The 18,265-nt window shown below is 44.0% G+C and overlaps 1 protein-coding gene across 9 annotated transcripts in view; it reads left to right on the top strand.

Moving 5' to 3' along the window:
• Positions 1 to 18,265, top strand: part of Znf638 (zinc finger protein 638) — a 121,452-nt gene that overhangs the window by 15,749 nt on the left and 87,438 nt on the right. The window lies entirely within an intron of this gene.

Here is an 18,265-nt window from a genome sequence, read left to right as displayed (position 1 = left end):
TGTTTTTATGAGGGAATAGCTCTTTGTAATGTGTGTCATGGATATGTTGTTCCTAGATACGAATTCTCCATAATAATACTTTTCATGCTTTTTAAATTTAAAATTATATTTTTTATAGCTAATACATTGTTGAGATAGGGCCAGGCTAGGAACACATTCAACTTTAGCATGCCTGAGAGATCATGTTTTCAAAGAATCCTTAGGTGACTTTGGCAATCTTTAGTTACAACTCGAGGGTTCTTATTTGCTATGCTTTATGCATTTCTGATAGAATTTAAACTCTCGCCAAGTTCACTGGCACATGCCTGTGGCGCCTACTTCTGGAAGGCTGAGGTAAGCAGAGCATTTGAGTTCATATGTTAAAAACTAGCATGAGTAATCTACTAAACTAGCCTCTCTCTCTCTCTCTCTCTCTCTCTCTCTCTCTCTCTCTCTCTTTCTCTCTCTCTCTCACATCTAAGAACTATTGACTTCAGAAAATTCACACAAGTTTTAAATTTTTTTAAGAAGCTGGATTTTACCATAAGGGGAAAAATATGATCTGTGAAAAGAGTGAGGAAATAGAAATAAAACGAATAGGGAGAGGGAATCCACTCACTCTTTCCCTCTATGTGCACCAGACACTTTGTATGGACTTTGAAATGTAGAATTATATTTATATAGCTTGTGTTTGAAAGTGAGAAAATAACATACGTATTTTAAACCTCATTTGTTATCTTACAAATCTAAAATGTTAACCTCGTATTAGATAGCTGTAAGACAGTCTGGGGTTTGTCCTCATTGTCTCTGAAAATCACCTGTTACTAAGCATCACTCGGCCTCTACATCACCTCAGTAGTTCCTCCCGAGTATCTTCATCAATGGCTTAAGGCCATCAACTACTAGATAAAAGCAGTGACTTACAAACTGTCGCCTCTAGCTTACTTTCTTCTGAGCCCTGGACTGTGTATCTAAAGAGCTACATTACATTTGTGCTTGCTTGTGTCAAAGGCATTTCAGCTTCTCTCTACCCAAGCAAGATAGCGCTAATGGATCTTCCTCTACCTAACAGCCTATCAAATGAATGGCTCAACCATCTATCTACTGAGTAAGCCATGAGCTGAGGGAGTACCTTTCCTACAGCCTCACTCTCCCTGCATATAGTATGCTACCAAAATCAGACATTTCCTCTAAGTAGCTGGTAATTCCATTTCTTAGTGTCCTTACTGCCAACATCTCAGCCTGTGCTCTTGTCTTTGGTCTGACCAGTTTTTCTTCTTGCATCCAGTTAGGTCCCCATCTTATAACTTTCTCTATAGCAGTGCCTGAAAGTATACAGAAGGACCATATTTTTTTAAAAAATGTCAGTTCAGACAAATGTATGCATGCTAGTATGTATTTATGCACTTGTATGTGAATGCATGTGATATATGTGGAAGACAGATAACAATTTTTATGGTTATTTCTTTAGAGTTGTTGACCATGCTTTTTGAGACAGTCTCTCACTGGCCTGTGACTTGCCTGTTTTTTTTTTTTTTAATTTCTTTATTATTATATCTAAGTACACACTGTAGCTGTCTTCAGACAGACAAGAAGAGGCTACCAGATCTCTTTACGGATGGTTGTGAGCCACCATGTGGTTGCTGGAATTTTAACTCAGAACCTTTGGGAGAGCAGTCAGTGCTCCTAACCTCTGAGCCATCTCTCCAGCCCTTAAATAACTGTTTAAGGCTTCAATTTTTAGGCTCAGTTCCTAGCCACACATTTACTACATCAGGCCAGATGCATTTCCAGAAGGCTCTGTTATACTTAGTCTGCCTTGTAGAACGAGTGTACCCTTAATCAGTAGTAAATGTGAGGGCCACTTCTGTTTCTTTGAAATGGGCTTTTCCCTGTTTATTTCCTGAATGACTTCAGTTTTGCTCTCAGTCTTAGGGCATCATTAGGTCAGAAGGAGCTTTTGCCAATCTTTTGTTCCTATTGTGACTCCTATAAACCAATTCATTATTGAATTGTATTTGCCTATGTCCAACCTAAGCAGGAGGGACTATGCCCCTTTCTTAATTTACCTTTGCAAAAATGTTAACTTTTAGAGACAAGCAAAGCTAGTGACTGACCTAGGTTCATGTAACTCTGTGGGCACTAAAGACATTCTCTGTAGCCTTTCACATACAGAGGCTTGGAGTGAAGCTTGTTCTTTCCTGCAAGACTTAAGTGTCAGAAATCACTAATTATAAAGTTCAGGATGTTTTCTGGTTATGTCAATGAAGATCCTGATATACCCAACAACATGCATCATCTTCAATCAGAAATTCTAGAAGTAGGGCGAGCTTCAGACTAGTAAAGGCCTGCAGTGGCTCTGTTATGATATTGTTATGTTCATTCTTCTGCTTTTCTGCTAGTCTCTGTGGAGGCTTCAGCATTAGGTTGGCTGTTTGTGATTGCAACTTAGCTGTGGCTATAGAGATATATAGCCAGTGGTGTGGAGAACAGAATCTTCTTTTCTGGTGTCTTGGGACTATTGAGTTTCAACTCAAGTCAGCTTAAGCAAAATGGAAGTTGATTGGCATATGGAACAGGAAAAGACATGAGGAATCTGGCTTTTGGCATATACCGTGGAACACTGTCCTCTGGCCATGACCACCCTCTGGAACTGTCAGGAGCTGAGATTACCAAAGGAGATCTGAACAGGACTGAGCCCTTAAGCTTTCTGTCATTAGAGGTGTTCACCAGGCCATGCACGTTCCCAAGGATTTATAGACAGTTTCTAGGACAGAGGAGACCCATCCTCTCGTCGAGAGTAGCAGCTAAGGGTTGTTAAGGAAAAGGGTTCACAAAGAGTGCATAGTAGTATTAGAGATATTTTGCTATAGAGTGCATGTAGTAGTAATAGAGATATTTTTTGCTCCCTAATTAAGCTTATTGTCTCACCAAGCTAGACTTTATTTAGTGCAGTCATTCTTCTTGGTTTGTTGTTGGTTCCCTACCTAGGATGAATAGATACATAGCTCCCCAGAAGTTCACACAACAGCATCATTGGCTCTAAGGTCTCCAGTGAAATCATTAAATCCCTCCTTTCCTCTATGTGGGCTGCCTGCGTTTGGTAATCAGAGGGCCATCCAAAGCCCAAGACTTACCAGCTTGGCAACCTCAGTGCAAAGAGAGTGGTATTCCTCAGATCACTCTAGCAAAAAGTCCTGGGAGCATTCTCATTAGCTTCCTTCCAATTCTTGAATCAATAACTATGGGCTCAAAAATAAAACATTCTAACTGCTAGACCTGGCATGCTAAGACAGTTCAGCCACACCTAAAATGATTTGAAAGCCCTTTACCTCTTGGAACTGATTTAATTATGGGAAAAACACAGGCTAGCATAGATACCCAGGAAACAAATAGCTTCTTACCACCGCCATGATATTTTAACGATTCTAAGGAGGCTAGATTAACTATAGCACTCATTCTCAAGTTCGGCCCCAGATTACTGAATCTGAAATTCTGAGGGCAGAGCTTTCAGTCATGCCTCCCTCCAGACAGGGTTTCTCTGTGTAACCCTGTCTATCTCGGACCTCATTTTGTAGACCAGACTGGCTTTGAACTCACATAGATCTGCCCGTCTCTGCCTCCCCAGTGCTGGGACTAAAGGCATCACCCAGCTCTCTTCATTTTAAAGAGACTCTTCCTTATTGCAAATGCCTTTAGTTCTTTCAACATATTTATAATGACTCCCGTGAGGTCTTTTCTAAAATCCAATACCTAGGCCCGTTCTTTACCGGTTTCTGCTGTCCCTTTCCTCTGCACGCGTCATAGTTTATGTGTTCTTTACAGGGCTTGTGATTTTTGTGGTTGAATATGTGACATCTGGGTAGATTCCTCCTCCCCCCTGGGGCGGGGCTTCTTCAGTGACCTGTCGGCACTGTTTGGTGAGGTCTGTGTTCTTTGTGGTGGACAGCTCTTTACACCTGTCCTGTTACTCTGGAATAAACAGGGTTTTATCAGGTCTCTGATACAAGGCATCTCTTGGTTTCAGTCAGTCTTGAGGTTTGTTTGGTAACTTTTGTGTCCTTTCTGATCATGCCCCAAGGCACACATTTCTCAGCGGCCTGACTCAATTAACCTTTCGGATTTGCTTGGGTGGTTTTTGAGAACAGCCCCTGATGTTTGTTTCTGTCCCCTGAAGCACCTGCCATTCTCTGTCCCAGGTAAACTTGCTGGCCTATGGCATAACTCATGGACACCAATGCTGTCTGCTTCTTCCTCTAATTTCTCCAGATTTCTGAGACCTCCCTTAGGAGCAAACTTCCTATACTTGGCTCTGAATGAAATCAATTTCCCTTTATTCCCTCCTTGAAGACAGCTTGAAGTCTCCATGTTTATGCCCTGCCCTTCCAGAAGTCTCTAACCACTAATGCAGAGCTAGTATTGGTGATAGTGGCCTACTTTTAGGCTGACTGCCCTGGTGTATTCACAGTACCTTAGTCTTGTTGGGTAACTTTTGATCTTTTCAGTTTGCCTTTCTGAAATGGGGGGGGGGGGGGAGTTCTTTTGTTTGTTTGTTTTTAGTTAGAGAAACTGGTGTTTCTTTTCTTTTTTTCTTTTCTTTTGGCTTTTCGAGACAGGGTTTCTCTGTAATAGCCCTGGGGTTGTCCTAGAACTCAACTTTGTAGACCAGGCTGGTCTCGAACTCAGAAATCTGCCTGCCTCTGCCTCCTGAGTGCTGGGATTAAAGGCGTGCGCCACCACGTCCGGCTTTGTGTTTGTTTTCTAATAAGCTTATTCTGACTTTGCATGTAGAAGAACTGCTTAAGTCCACTGAGTGATTATTCCTGCTATTCAGTGTCTTGCACACTGGGAGCTGCAAACCAGTCTTCACTTCAGTAGGGAACTGGGCAACAGGAGCAGAGGGTACCTCCTCATCTACAGTCCTGTTGGCCACCGTATGTAAGGGTCCATGACTCACCATAGAAGGATACCCTGGACTCAAATAGTATGTAAACGCAGAATGTTTATGTTGTGTTTTATAAAAAGATAAGGAGAGAAGAATATGTTTGATGGATGTGTTGTCAGTCAGGTGTGGGGGAAGGGGTGCCTCTGCAGGCCCATGATGAGGCATCCCTTCCCCCTGAGGGACCAGCCACATGATGGTATAGTATAGAAGAGAGTTTATTCAGGGTATGGGGAGGGGAGTTGAGGAAGTAGAGACAGAGAAAGGCAGAGAGAGAGAGAGAGAGAGAGAGAGAGAGAGAGAGAGAAAGAAGAAGAAGAAGAAGTAGCAGCTGGCCATGAGCATGTGGGAAGGGGATGGGGAGAGAGAAGGGAAGGGGCAAGAGGACAGGGCTAGAGCAAGAAGGCAAGAGAGAGAGGGGGGGGGCAAGCAGCCCCTTTTATATCGAGTCAGGCAGACCTGGCTATTGCTAGGTAACTGTGGGGTGGGGCATAGACAAAATGCCAACAGTTTTATTCTGCAGAGGTCCATAGGACATAGGATAGCAATGTTCACAAGCACTGTCATAGAGTAGTAGTAGGCAGGGTAAAACCCATCCCTCCAGAAGCGATTGGTGGTAGGTGCTGGATCAGTCTCCTGCTTGGATCTGGTTATTGGAAGTCCCAGGATTGAAACAGTGCAGAGTAAGACAGGCTCCTCTGTAGTAGGAAACTAGCACAGCCAGGATCTCTGGAGGATGGAGAAGTCTCAGCAGGGTGGTTTACTTTGTTTTTTCAGTGCTTGGGATTAAACCCAGGGCCTCAAGAAGTGCTCTTCCTACCACTGAGCTGCAATGCCTAGCCTTCCATAATTTTTGAGACGTGGACTCACACAATTTCTGGGCAGGCCTTTAACTAAGTCTGTAATGCAGCACAGGCTTGCTTTGAAAATACAAAATACAGTGGCAAAGAATACATATTAGCATTCTAAAAAAGGAGGAAAGGGACCATAATAAGGAAATATGGGACTAAGATAAGATGAAAAACCAGCGGGGCAAACTCCAAACTCTGTACCTTCGTATCTAATGTCAAAATACTCTGCAGGTCTCTAAAACACAGTTCTTTTTCTTGGGCTGGTTTCACTCTCTGTTAGCAGCTTTCCTGGGCATGTAACCCCCTGGCTCAGGCATCGCCAAGGCAATCCAGGCTTCAGCTTTACACGATGACATCTCTAGGCCTCCATGCAGGGACACTCCTGACACATGCCTATTTTGGTTTTTTTGGCTTTTTTTTTTCTTAATTGAGAAAGAGAGTCCATACCTTTTTTCTTGTATCCTTGACTCTAAAGCTAAAACCAAGTGGCAGAAGTTCTGCTGCTTGCCGAGGCTAGAACATGGTCTCCTTGTTCAGTTACATATTCATTATTTTCATTAGTTTTCTGTTTTCAATTTTTTTTCCCATTGCCTAAGCTTGGCTGTTCTGAAACTCAGTCTATAGGCCAAGTTGGCCTTGAACTCAGAGATCTGTCTATCAGGCTCTGCCTTCCAGGTACTGGGATTAAAGGTGTGTACCCTAACACCCACCCCCACCCCCATCACACCTGATCCTAAGCTTTTCTTTAATTCCTGTTTACAAGTTGGAAGCTCTGTGCATGGGATCTTGCTCTGAGGTCACCACTCTCTTTATTTCACCAAGCATCTGGCTTTTCTTTAATCTGTTTACACTTCCTTTTGTATTTTTCCTAGGTCAGCTTTTCCCTTTTCATTGTACATCTGCATAAGATTGGCCACTACTAGCTACTTAACAGAGGCAAAGCTAGATTGTTTTGGAATGTCCTCTGCTAAAGCTGTTGGTCCAGAATTCTTCAATTTAGCCTCAGGCAGACTTTTTTTTGGAGGGGGGGCTGCGAAGGGCAGAAAGCAGATACACTCTTCACCAAAATATCATAAGAATGGTTTCTAGGGCACATACTCATATTCTTTCTTTCTTTTTTTTTTTTTTTTTCTTTTTTCTTTTTTGGTTTTTTTCAAGACAGGGTTTCTCTGTATAGCCCTGGCTGTCCTGGAACTCACTTTGTAGACCAGGCTGGCTACGAACTCAGAAATCTGCCTGCCTCTGCCTCCCAAGTGCTGGGATTAAAGGCATACGCCACCATGCCCGGCCGGCCCATATTCTTTTCTTGAGCCAAGTCCCACAGTTCAAATCACCCTTAGCACCACTGTCTTCTATGCTTGAACTGCCCATTAAGCCTCACTTAAAGTGTACAGTCACTTTCTTGTCCAAAGTTCCAGTGTGTTCCACATTCCTTTAGGCATAAACATGGTCAGGCCAATCACAGCAATGCCTCAGTCCCATGTCTTGGTACCTGTGCCTACTCTATTTTTTTATTAGGTATTTTCCTCATTTACATTTCCAATGCTATCCCAAAACTCCCCCATACCCTCCCACTCCCACTTTTGGGGCCTGGTGTTCCCCTGTACTGGGGCATATAAAGTTTGCATGACCAATGGGCCTCTCTTTCCAGTGATGGCCAACTAGGCCATCTTTTGATACATATGCAGCTAGAGACAAGAGCTCCGGGGTACTGGTTAGTTCATATTGTTGTTTCACCTATAGGGTTGCAGATCCCTTTAGCTCCTTGGGTACTTTCTCTAGCTCCTCCATTGGGGGCCCTGTGATCCATTCGATAGCTGACTGTGAGCATCCTCTTCTGTGTTTGCTAGGCCCCAGCCTAGTCTCACAAGAGACAGCTATATCAGGGTCCTTTCAGCAAAACCTTGCTAGTGTATGCAATGGTGTCAGCGTTTGGAGAAGAGCACACCTTCTAATAATAATGCCATTCCCTATGAGCCTTTGGGGGGGGGGTCATTTTCATTCAAACCACTGCAATACTTCATTCTCCAAAGTGGGCCTCTGTCTAGAATGCTTTCCATAGGCAATATGTGAACTCCACGCAGGGTTGTCAGTGCAGAAGACAGATAACAGGAGACAGATCACAATCCTGTAGATTAGTCTCATTTTATGATTGAAGAAACTATGAATGTTATTTGAATTAGAATTTAAATAAATGGTTTTTTGCTTAATGGTTGATGTCGTGCCTCTGAATCATGATTTTACTGAAGATGATCCCTTATATTCAGATAAGAATATTTGTTTATGCAGTACCACTATATAGTTACCCTAAAACTTGACAGTCTCTATCAACAGTGTACATTTTTTCATTCTTACTATTTTTGGTGGGTTGAATATCTCCCATAGTCTTATGCATTTGAATAGTTGATCCTCATTTGCTGGTGCAAACTGGGTAGGTTTAGGAGATGTGGCCTTGACAGAGGAAGTATGTCACCGAGGGCAGGCTTTGAGGTTTTAAAAGCCACTGTCCTTCCAGTTTTCTGTCTCTGAGTCATGCTTGTGGTTTAATATGTGAGCTTTCAGGGGAGACCAAGGAGGGGGGCAGTAATTGGGATGAGAATGAATAAATAAATAAATTTAAATATGTGAGAGCCAGGCAGAGGTGGAGCACGCCTTTAATCCCAGCACTTGGGAGGCAGGCGGATTTCTGAGTTCGAGGCCAGTCTGGTCTACAGAGTGAGTTCTGGGACAGCCAGGGGTATACAGAGAAACCCACAGAGTGGGAAGTCATAAAACTTTAGAGAATGAACTTTTAGGATCAATTACTTATGCAGGGGGGAGGCAAAGAGATTTGTAATGTCTGGGCTCCAGAGGGTACAAGGAGAGGTAGAGCAGGTAGCTCCAATGGGAAGAGGTCAAGGAAAGGGTTGCAGACCCTGGAGCATATAGGCAGCTCCTGAAAGAACCTAGTGGGGAAACCCCCACTCAATTTCCGTTCGGAGTGCACCCAAAAATCACGAACAGACGACCATTTTGATGTAACAGCATGAGGTAGTTTAATGACGGAGTTCCGGGCCGACACATATCTCTCGCAGGAGACAGAGGTGTCGACCACATGGTGGAGCCATAATGGCGGAGCTTCGGGTCGAACCGTATCTCACGCAGGAGACAGTGGATTTGACCCGAAGGCTTGGAAGCTAGGGGTTTTTATAGAAAAGGGGTGGGGCTCTGGGAGGAATTGGCGCGGTTTCACATGATTGGTCCATTTAAACATCAACAGACTGTCAGAAGGGCGGGAGATAGGGAGGTACTAGGCCAGTCAGGACAAGTAACGACGGGCCTGACCAGGCATGTCCTGGCCTGTTTTGCTATGTTCTCAGCCCCACGTTTTAAAGCTCACAAACAACTCTTTGGGCTATTTGACATACATTACATGAATCACAGGTCTCAAGTTTTATTTCCTTTCACTCCTAGCAGGAGGTGAGGAAATTCGAGGAAGGAGCTGAGGAGCCATGATGGAACAGAGTGGGCTAAGTTATCCTGGTAACAAGAATTTCAGTCTGAGGCAATCCCAAGCAGACTGAGAGACTTGCTTGAGAAAAATGTCCTAAGTCACAGAGAGACATCCCTTTCTATTCGATGGGGGCCTGGCAGGGTAAGAGGAAGCTTCCTGGCACACTGGTGCGGCTTTTGTAATAAAAGTATACAAAGCAGGGGGTTCTACAGTGATGTCCAGTAGGAGAGAGATAAGTGGTTAGAGAGGTTAGAGGAGAAAGCAGCTAGAGAGGTGCCAGGGTTTTAGTAAGTAGAGTTGCCCACGTGGTGGGACCCAGAAGATAGTAATAGGGAAATGCCCACATGGTGGGCAGCCCAAAAGGACATAGGAAGTGGATACTCATGTGGTGGGTGACCCAAAAGGCCATAGTAAGGAGAGAGGACACTTACTGAGTAGGTGAGAAGAGAAAGATCATTAAGGTGGAGGGGAGAAGCTGCTGAAGAGGGGGACTCTAGAATCAAATGATCTTTACATACCTTAGGAGAGTCAGGTCAGCAGCTTGGTTTGGAGAGTCCAAATTCCCTGGGGAGGGAATTTACATAAGCCACTCCCAGATTTTAGCATCAGATGAATGAAAAAAGAAATAAAAAGGAAAGGAAAGGACATGATTGCTCCTGGGTTTGGTGAAAGAGAAAGTTTATTGTAGATAAAAATGGATAAACAGGTAAAGGAAGTGTAATGGCTATTCCTGGTTGTCAACTTGACTATATCTGGAATGCACTATAATCCAGAGTTGGAGGGCTCACCTGTGATCCAGATCTTGAGGCTGGAAGACACAAGTTTCTAACCTAGATCTTGGAATGGAGATCTTGAGGCATAGCAGCCATGAAAAACTTAGGACCAGGCTAGGTAGTTCACGCCTTTAATCCTGGGAGACTGAGGCAAGGAAATCTCTGAGTTCAAGGTCAGCCTGGGACAAAGCAAGTCCCAGATCCAGGAATGGTGTAAACACCTTTAATCTGGGCCACAACTGCTGGAGGCCTCCATAAAGACATTGGAAGAAGGAAGACTCACTCTTCCGGGCTGGAGAGATGGCTCAGTGGTTAAGAGCACTAACTGCTCTTCCAGAGGTCCTGAGTTCAATTCCCAGCAGCCACATGGTGGCTCACAACCACCAGTAATGAGATCTGACAACCTCTTCTGGTGCATCTGAAGAAAGCTACAGTGTATTCATACATTTTAAAATAAATAAATAAATCTTAAAAAAAAAAAAAAGACTCACTCTTCCACTGCTTACACTTCCTTGCCAGCACTTCCATTGGAACTTCCACAGAAGACCAGCTGAAACAACTAGCTTCATGGGACTGAGCAAGTACTAGATTCTTGGACATCCACAGTTACCCATTGTTGGGTTAGTTGAACTGCAGACTGTAAGTCATTACAATAAATTTCCTCAATATAGAGGGACATTTCATAAGTTCTGTGACTCTAGAGAACCCTGAGTAGTACAGGAAGGGACATCTGGAAGAGACTAGAGTAGACATGACCAGGCGGAGCTGGGCCATGTGGGGAGAGGCGGTGCAGAATCAGGTGCAACAGTCAGGAGGCCAAAATAAAAAAAGGGGCAGATAATCAAAATGTCTGGAGTGTATAGGAAAGCCTTGAGGGAAAGGGCCAGCCAGCTGGGCTGGCAAGGTCAGGGTAGAGAGCATAGTATATGAGCCATACCCCGTAACAGGTAGGTGTCGCTACCGTCTCCGACCAGCAGAAAAGAAGCGACGAAACCAATGTCCTTCTCAAGGCAGTTTATTCAGAAACTTAACAATGTGCAGGAAACAGAAGATTGCCCCGGACCTCTCCAGTCCACTCCCCCTCACCCCAGTCCACATAGGCAAAGTTCATTGGCTCAGGACTACATTTGTCACATCATCCGATCTTACGTTGTGGTGCATCTGCGCAATGCAGCTCAAGGTACGGGGCTATCTTGAGGGATATGAGGAAGTCAGGTGCCAGTCATCTTGGGGCCGCAGCCACACCCGCTCCTCACAGGTAGGAACTGGGGGATGCTGGGAAAATCTGGAGGCTAGTTCCATTTTGATGTTAAATAGGCACCTCAGCTGTTTGTCTTGGGTTTGACATTTAACCATCACAGCTATAGAAAAGTCACTAATAGACTGTCAAGAATTTAGGATTAACTTCACCTTGTAATTCTTTGCTGTTTCTTATGCTGCTGCTTTCAGGATGTCAACTCAGTCTGTTACCGTTTGAAGACTTAGTTAGGGCTGAAGCTTCTGTACTAAAGAGGATCACTAAAGGGACTGGCAGTTTTAAAGTTGTGGCATGAGACTTTATGATTGACTTAGAGTTTTTATTGCTGAGATAAAACACCACAACCAAAGAGCAAGCTGAGGAAGAAAGAAAGGGCTTATTTGGCTTACACATGGTACCATCACAATCGGATGGGCCCTCACCAGATTGATCATTAATTTATTTTTTATAAATAATTTGTTTGTTTGTTTGTTTGTTTGTTTTTGTTTTCTGAGACAGGGTTTCTCTGTGTAGCGCTGGCTGTCCTAGAACTCACTTTGTAGACCAGGCTGGCTACGAACTCAGAAATCTGCCTGCCTCTGCCTCCCAAGTGCTGGGATTAAAGGTGTGTGCCACCACTGCCGGGCTTTGATCACTAATTTTAAAAACTGCCTTATGACTAAATCTTATGGAGTGGAGGCATTTTCTCAATTCAAGTTCCCTCCTCTCTAACAACTCAAGTTGTAGTCTTGCAACAAGGCTATATAAAAGTAACCAGTACAATGGCTTTATTTCTTTATTTTAGTTTTCAGTTTTATTTTATGTATATGGGTATTTTGCCTTCATGTATATCTGTGTACTATTCATGTGTCAGGTGCTCATGGAAGCCAGAAGAGAGGATTGAATCACCTGGACCTGGAGTCACATATGCTTAGAACTGCTGTGTGGGTGCTGGGAAATGAACCCAGGTCCTATAGAAGAGCAACAAATGCTCTTACCCGCTGAGTCATCGCACAAGCCCCGTTACAGTTGTTTTTTTGAAATTAATTTTATTACTTACATTATGTTTTTGAGTGTTTGTTTGCATGTATGTTTATATACTACATGCATGTCTGGTGCTCAGATGTCTAAAGGGGGCATTGGATTTCTGGGGCTGGGGTTTACAGATGGCTTTGAGCAGCCATGTGGGCACTGGGGACTGAACCTGGATCTCTCTGCTGAGATACTCTCTATCCCCTAATTATCAGTTATTGTTTTTGTTTTTAATTTAATTTAATTTTTTTTTACTTATTCACTATACTTGCATCTCACTTACTGCCCCCTCTCAGTCATCCCCACCCATAACCCTTCCCTTATACCCACTCCCTTTCTCTTTTGAGTGGGTGGGACCCATGGATTTCCCCCCACTCGGCACTTCAAGTGTCTTCGAGGCTAGATGCTTCTTCTTCGATTGACAGCCCCGCTAGAAGAACATCCCACGTGTAGGTGACAGCTTTTGGGATAGCCCTTATTCCAATTGTTTGAGACCCACATGAAGACCAAGCTACACATCTGCTTCATATGTGTGGAGAGGCCTAAGTTCACTGGTGTATGTTCTTTGGCTGATGGTTCACATTCTGAGAACCCCAAGGGTTCAGGTTAGTTGACTCTGTTGGTCTTTCTCTGGATTTCCTATCTCCTTCGAGACCCACAATTCTTCCTCCTGTTCTTCCATCAGAGTCCCCAAGTTCCATCCACTGTTTGGCTGTGGACTTCAAGTCCCTGAAGAAAGAAATTGAAGAAGATATCAGAAGATGGAAAGATCTCCCATGCTCATGGATAGGATTAACATAGTGAAAATGACCAACTTGCCCAAAGCAATCTACAGATTCAATGCAATCCCCATCAAAATTCCAATACAATTTTTTTTATTGACCTTGAAAGAATAATTCTCAACTTTATATGGAAAGACAAAAAACCCAGGATAGCCAAAACAATCCTGAACAATAAAAACTTCCAGGGGAATCACCGTCCTTGATCTTGAACGATATTACAGAGCAGTAGTGATTAAAAACTGCATGGTATTGGTACAGAAACAGACAAGTTGATCAATGGAATTGAATGGAAGACTCAAATAAATCCACACACCTATGGACACTTGATTTTTGATAAAGAAGCCAAAACCATACAAAGGAAAAATGAAAACATTTTCAACAAATGATGCTGGATGTCTACATGTAGAAGAATGAAAATACTTATTACCCTGGACAAAGCTCAAGTCCAAGTGGATCAAGGACCTCAACATAAAACTAAATCTCATAGAAGAGAAAGTGGGAAATACCCTTGAATGCATTGGTACAGAAGATAATTTCCTGAACAGTACACCAATGGCTCAGGCTTTAAGACCAACAACTGACAAATGGGACTTCAAGAAACTGCATAGCAGTAAGGCAAAGGACACTACCAATAGGACAAATAGGCAGCCTACAGACTGAGAAAGGAACTTTACCAACCCTACATCTGACAGAGGGCTAATATCCAAAATTTACAAATAACTCAAGAAGTTAGACAACCAACAACCCAAATAACCTCATTAAAAAAATGGGGCCGGGTGGTGGCGCACGCCTTTAATCCCAGAACTCGGGAGGCAGAGGCAGGTGGATTTCTGAGTTCGAGGCCAGCCTGGTCTACAAAGTGAGTTCCAGGACAGCCAGGGCTATACAGAGAAACCCTGTCTCGAAAAACCAAAAAAAAAAAAGGAAGAAAGAAAAAAAGAAAAACCAAAAAAAGGGGGGAGGGGGTAAGGAGCCCACAATCCCTCATGTACTTTCTTTCCAACTTGGGCCTGGCAGAATGGCTCCCACAAAGAAGGGTGGTGAGAAGAAGGGCCTGTTCTGCCATCAAGGAGGTGGTGCCCCAAGAATACACCATCAACATTCACAAGCACTTCCATGGAGTGGGCTTCAAGAAGTGTGCTTCTCAGGCACTCAAATTCGGAAGTTTCCCGTGAAGGAAATGGGGACACCAGATGTGTGCATTGACCCAGGCTCAATAAAGCCATCTGGGCCAAGGGAATAAGGAATGTTCCATATCACATCCAAGTATGCTTGTCCAGAAAATGTAATGAGGATGCAGATTCACCACGCTCTAGACAGTGGTAACTAACCTGCCTGTTACCACATTCAAAAACCTACAGACATTCAATGTGGATGAGAACTAACCCGCTGAATGTCAAAGTTGCAGAACTTCAAAAAAAAAAAATGGGTACAGAACTAAACAGAGAATTCTCAACAGAGTAATCTTGAATGGCTGAGAAGTACTTAAAAGAAATGTTCAAAGTCCTTAGTCATCAGGGAAATGCAAATGAAAAGAACTCTGAGGTTCCACCTCACACCAGTCAGAATGGCTAAGATGAAAAAACTCGAAAGAGCATATGCTGGTGAGGATGTGTAGCAAGGAGAACTGCTCGTCATAGTTGGTGGGAGCGCAATCTTGTACAACCACTTTGGAAATCAATTTAGTGGTTTCTCAGAAAACTGGGAATAGTTCTACCTCATGACCCAGCTATACCACTCCTGGGCATAGACCCAAAAGATGGTCCAACATCCCACAAAGACACTTGCTCAACTATGTTCATAGCAACTTTATTTATAATATCCAGAAAGACACCATGAATTTTTTTCTTTTTTTTTTATTGGTATTTATTTCATTTACATTTCCAATGCTATCCCAAAAGTCCCCCACGCGCTCCCCCACCCACTCCCCCATCCACTCACTCCCACTTCTTGGCCCTGTCGTTCCCCTGTACTGAGGCATATAAAGTTTGCACCTCTCTTTCCACTGATGGCCGACTAGGCCATCTTCTGATTCATATGCAGCTAGAGATACGAGCTGGGGGGGAGGGGGTACTGGTTAGTTCGTATTGTTGTTCCACCTATAGGATTGCAGATCCCTTTAGCTCCTTGGGTACTTTCTCTAGATCCTCCATTGGGGGCCCTGTGATCCATCCAATAGCTGACTGTGAGCATCCACTTCTGTGTTTGCTAGGCCCCGGCATAGTCTTACAAGAGACAGCTCTATCTGGGTCCTTTCAGCAAAATCTAGCTAGTGTATGCAATGGACACCATGAATTTTGCAGGTAATTTTGGATGGAATTTGAGATTATCATCCTGGGTGAGATAGCCCAATCCCAAAAGGGCATGTATATGCTCACTTATAAGTGTCTATTAGTCATAAAATACAGGATAACCATGTTATATTCCACAGACCCAGTGAAACTAAAGAAGGAAGACCCAAGCGAGGACGCTTGAATCTCATGTAGAAGGGGGAATAAAATCATCATAAGAGGCAGATCGAGTGAGGGAACTGGGAGGGAGAGAGTATGTTAAGGGGAATGGGGAAGGGTTTCAGGATCAGGTGTGGGGAAGGACAGGTGAGGAGAGATGGCTAGATGCCCATGGAAATCTGCAATGGACAGGGGTGAGGAGGTGGGGGCCATCTCCTGGAAGAGACAGATGTGAGATAAGGAAGGCTCCCAAGAATCAATAGAGGGGTGACCTTAACTGTGACTCACTACACTGGGGATATGGAACCTGAAGAGACCACCTTCTGAAGCCAGGCAGAAACCCCACTGGAGGGATAGAGACACTAACCTACCCACAAAACTTTCAACCCAAAATTTATTTTGTCTAAGAACTGCAAGCAGTGAGGGAAGGAGGAGAGACTGAGGGAATGGCCAATCAATAACCGGCCCAACTTGAGACCCATCTCATGGGCAAGCACGAGTCCCTGACAGTATTAATGATGCTCTGTTATGCTTGAGGACAGAAGCAAGTCCTCCTCTGAGAGGCTCCACTGTAGGTTCTTAATGACTGCGGAGGAGGTCATTTAGTGTCTAGTTACTGATCTTCCCTAGGTAAAGAACCCAAGAGGGGCGGCAGGCAGCAGCTCTCCGTTTATGAAGTAGCTTTGAGGACCACTTAATGTGCTTTCTACTACCTTTGCTTCATTAAGGAGTATTTAAAGTCTACCTCACATTCTAAAGAAGGTAATAAGGTTTCAACTCTTGAAGCGAAGTCTAAGGAATGTGTGATTGTGTTTAAAAGCCATTCTAACAAATAGAGGCAAACTGATATCTAGTTGCCATTGCATTTACTATTAATACTCAGAAAAAATCACTGGGTATTTTCTGACTTTGGACTTTTTATATCTATTATTCCTTGGGGCATCTTATCTCCAAAAGTTAAGGATTAATTTGAAGGTAGGTTACTTTCTTAAACTTTATTTTTATTTTATATATACTTGAGATTGACTGCATGTATGTCTGTGCACCATGCATGTCTGGTGCTTGTGAAGGCCAGAAAGAGTGTTGGATTCCCTAGAACTGGAGTTTCAGAGGATTGTGAGCTACTGTGTTGGTTCTGGAAATTGAACCCAGGTCTTCTGCAAAATTGGTAAATACTCTTAACCACCAAGTCATCTCTTCAACTGGGTTTCTTGATGTTTATATACCTTTGTATAATAGAAAGTTAATATGGGCTTCTCACACTTTAAAAAACGACCGTCTGTCTATCTATCCTAATACTTCGATTTGGATTCTGAAGAAAGAGGAGCAGTAATTGTCAGAGTCCTATTCATTAGGACACCTGCACTGAAATGTGATGAGCTGCTGTGTTACTAAGAAGGCTCCTGTTCTATTTGCAGATCATGGGGGAGTTTGTGATGACGGTTCTTTCCTCTAATGCTTCCAGGCACTGAGCTGTGACTGTGATGAACATGCAGGATCTGAGCTCTGCAGAGAGCCGCTCAATTCTAGCGTGGTGTTTTAGTCAGGATTTCCATTGCTGTGAAGTGCCACCATGACCAAGGCAACTCTTACCGAGGAAAACATTTAGTTGAGGTTGGCTTATAGTTTCAGAGGTTGAGTCTGAAACAAGATCCGGAGAGTGCTGCTAAAAAGTCAAAGGGGCAGGGAGCCAGCAGCAGAGAGCAAAGGAATAAAGCAGAGAGGAGGGAGTGGGGATCAGCGTTTTTGTTAATGGTCCATTGGATTTTCTGGATTTGGACTGGGGTCAGTGTAGTAGCTCCATCTGAAAACAAAAGTGGGAAGAAGACAGAATGCCTGTTTTAGATTGGGTCTTTGGGGCTAGTGCCAGGGGTTACTCACAGTCCTTGATTAATCCGGAGTTCACGCGTGGGTCTCTGGGTTGCCAGCTGGGGTATGTGTTAGTTGGGCACCAGATGTGGGTCTGTGTTTTGCCCAGCTGATGGGGTCCTAGGCAGACTAAACGCTGAGCATGACTGTGTTTACCCTGCACAGTCCATGCTGGCTGTTAATCTTGAGCAAAGCGCTGATACACTATTCAGTGGATGGGAAAACGCCCTAGGATGTGGGAGGCTGAAGCTGGGGTTCCCAAGCACCCGGGCATCCAGTTCTGCTGGAAAGCACATGGAGTCAATAACCAAGGGCTGGTGCCCACAGGCCCACAGGGAGGAGCCCAGGGTGGGTGACTCCCAAATTCATGGACATCCAGACATGCTGCTGGGTTGCAGGGAATTGGGAACAGACTGGAGAGGGGGGCAGTGGTCCATGGGCCTGCAAAGAGGCCAGAGCCAGGGGCAGGGGCACTCCAGCTTGGCTCATCAGCAGAGGTCCTTAGCTTAGTGGAGCACAGAGGGACCTTCTGTGGGAGGTTTAGGCAACACAGCTCTGTTGGCAAAGGCCTTCTCCATGCTCCCCACAGTTGGTTCTAAACTGTTAATAGATTGTTCATTGTGGAAAATGGGTGCATACCAGCTTTTTAGGGTGGACCAGAGATTAAGTACCTTTTGCAGGAATGTCCTACCTTATTGGCTAAACCCTCAAGGCCTCTAAATACCTCATTGGCATGGAGAACTTATTCTAGGCTATGTAACCACAGGTCATGTTTCCTGTGTGGGAAGTAGGGCAAGTGTTCCAGGCCAGGAATCTGGTAGGGAGCAGAGAGCTGTCTACTACCTCAAGTGGGTGCC

This window comes from Mus caroli, unplaced genomic scaffold, assembly GCF_978045245.1.
Source record: "Mus caroli unplaced genomic scaffold, Mus_caroli_1 scaffold_7, whole genome shotgun sequence".
NCBI classification, from domain to species: domain Eukaryota; kingdom Metazoa; phylum Chordata; class Mammalia; order Rodentia; family Muridae; genus Mus; species Mus caroli.
Note: the sequence above shows the minus strand (reverse complement) of the source record. Positions and strands in the feature narration are given on the sequence as shown.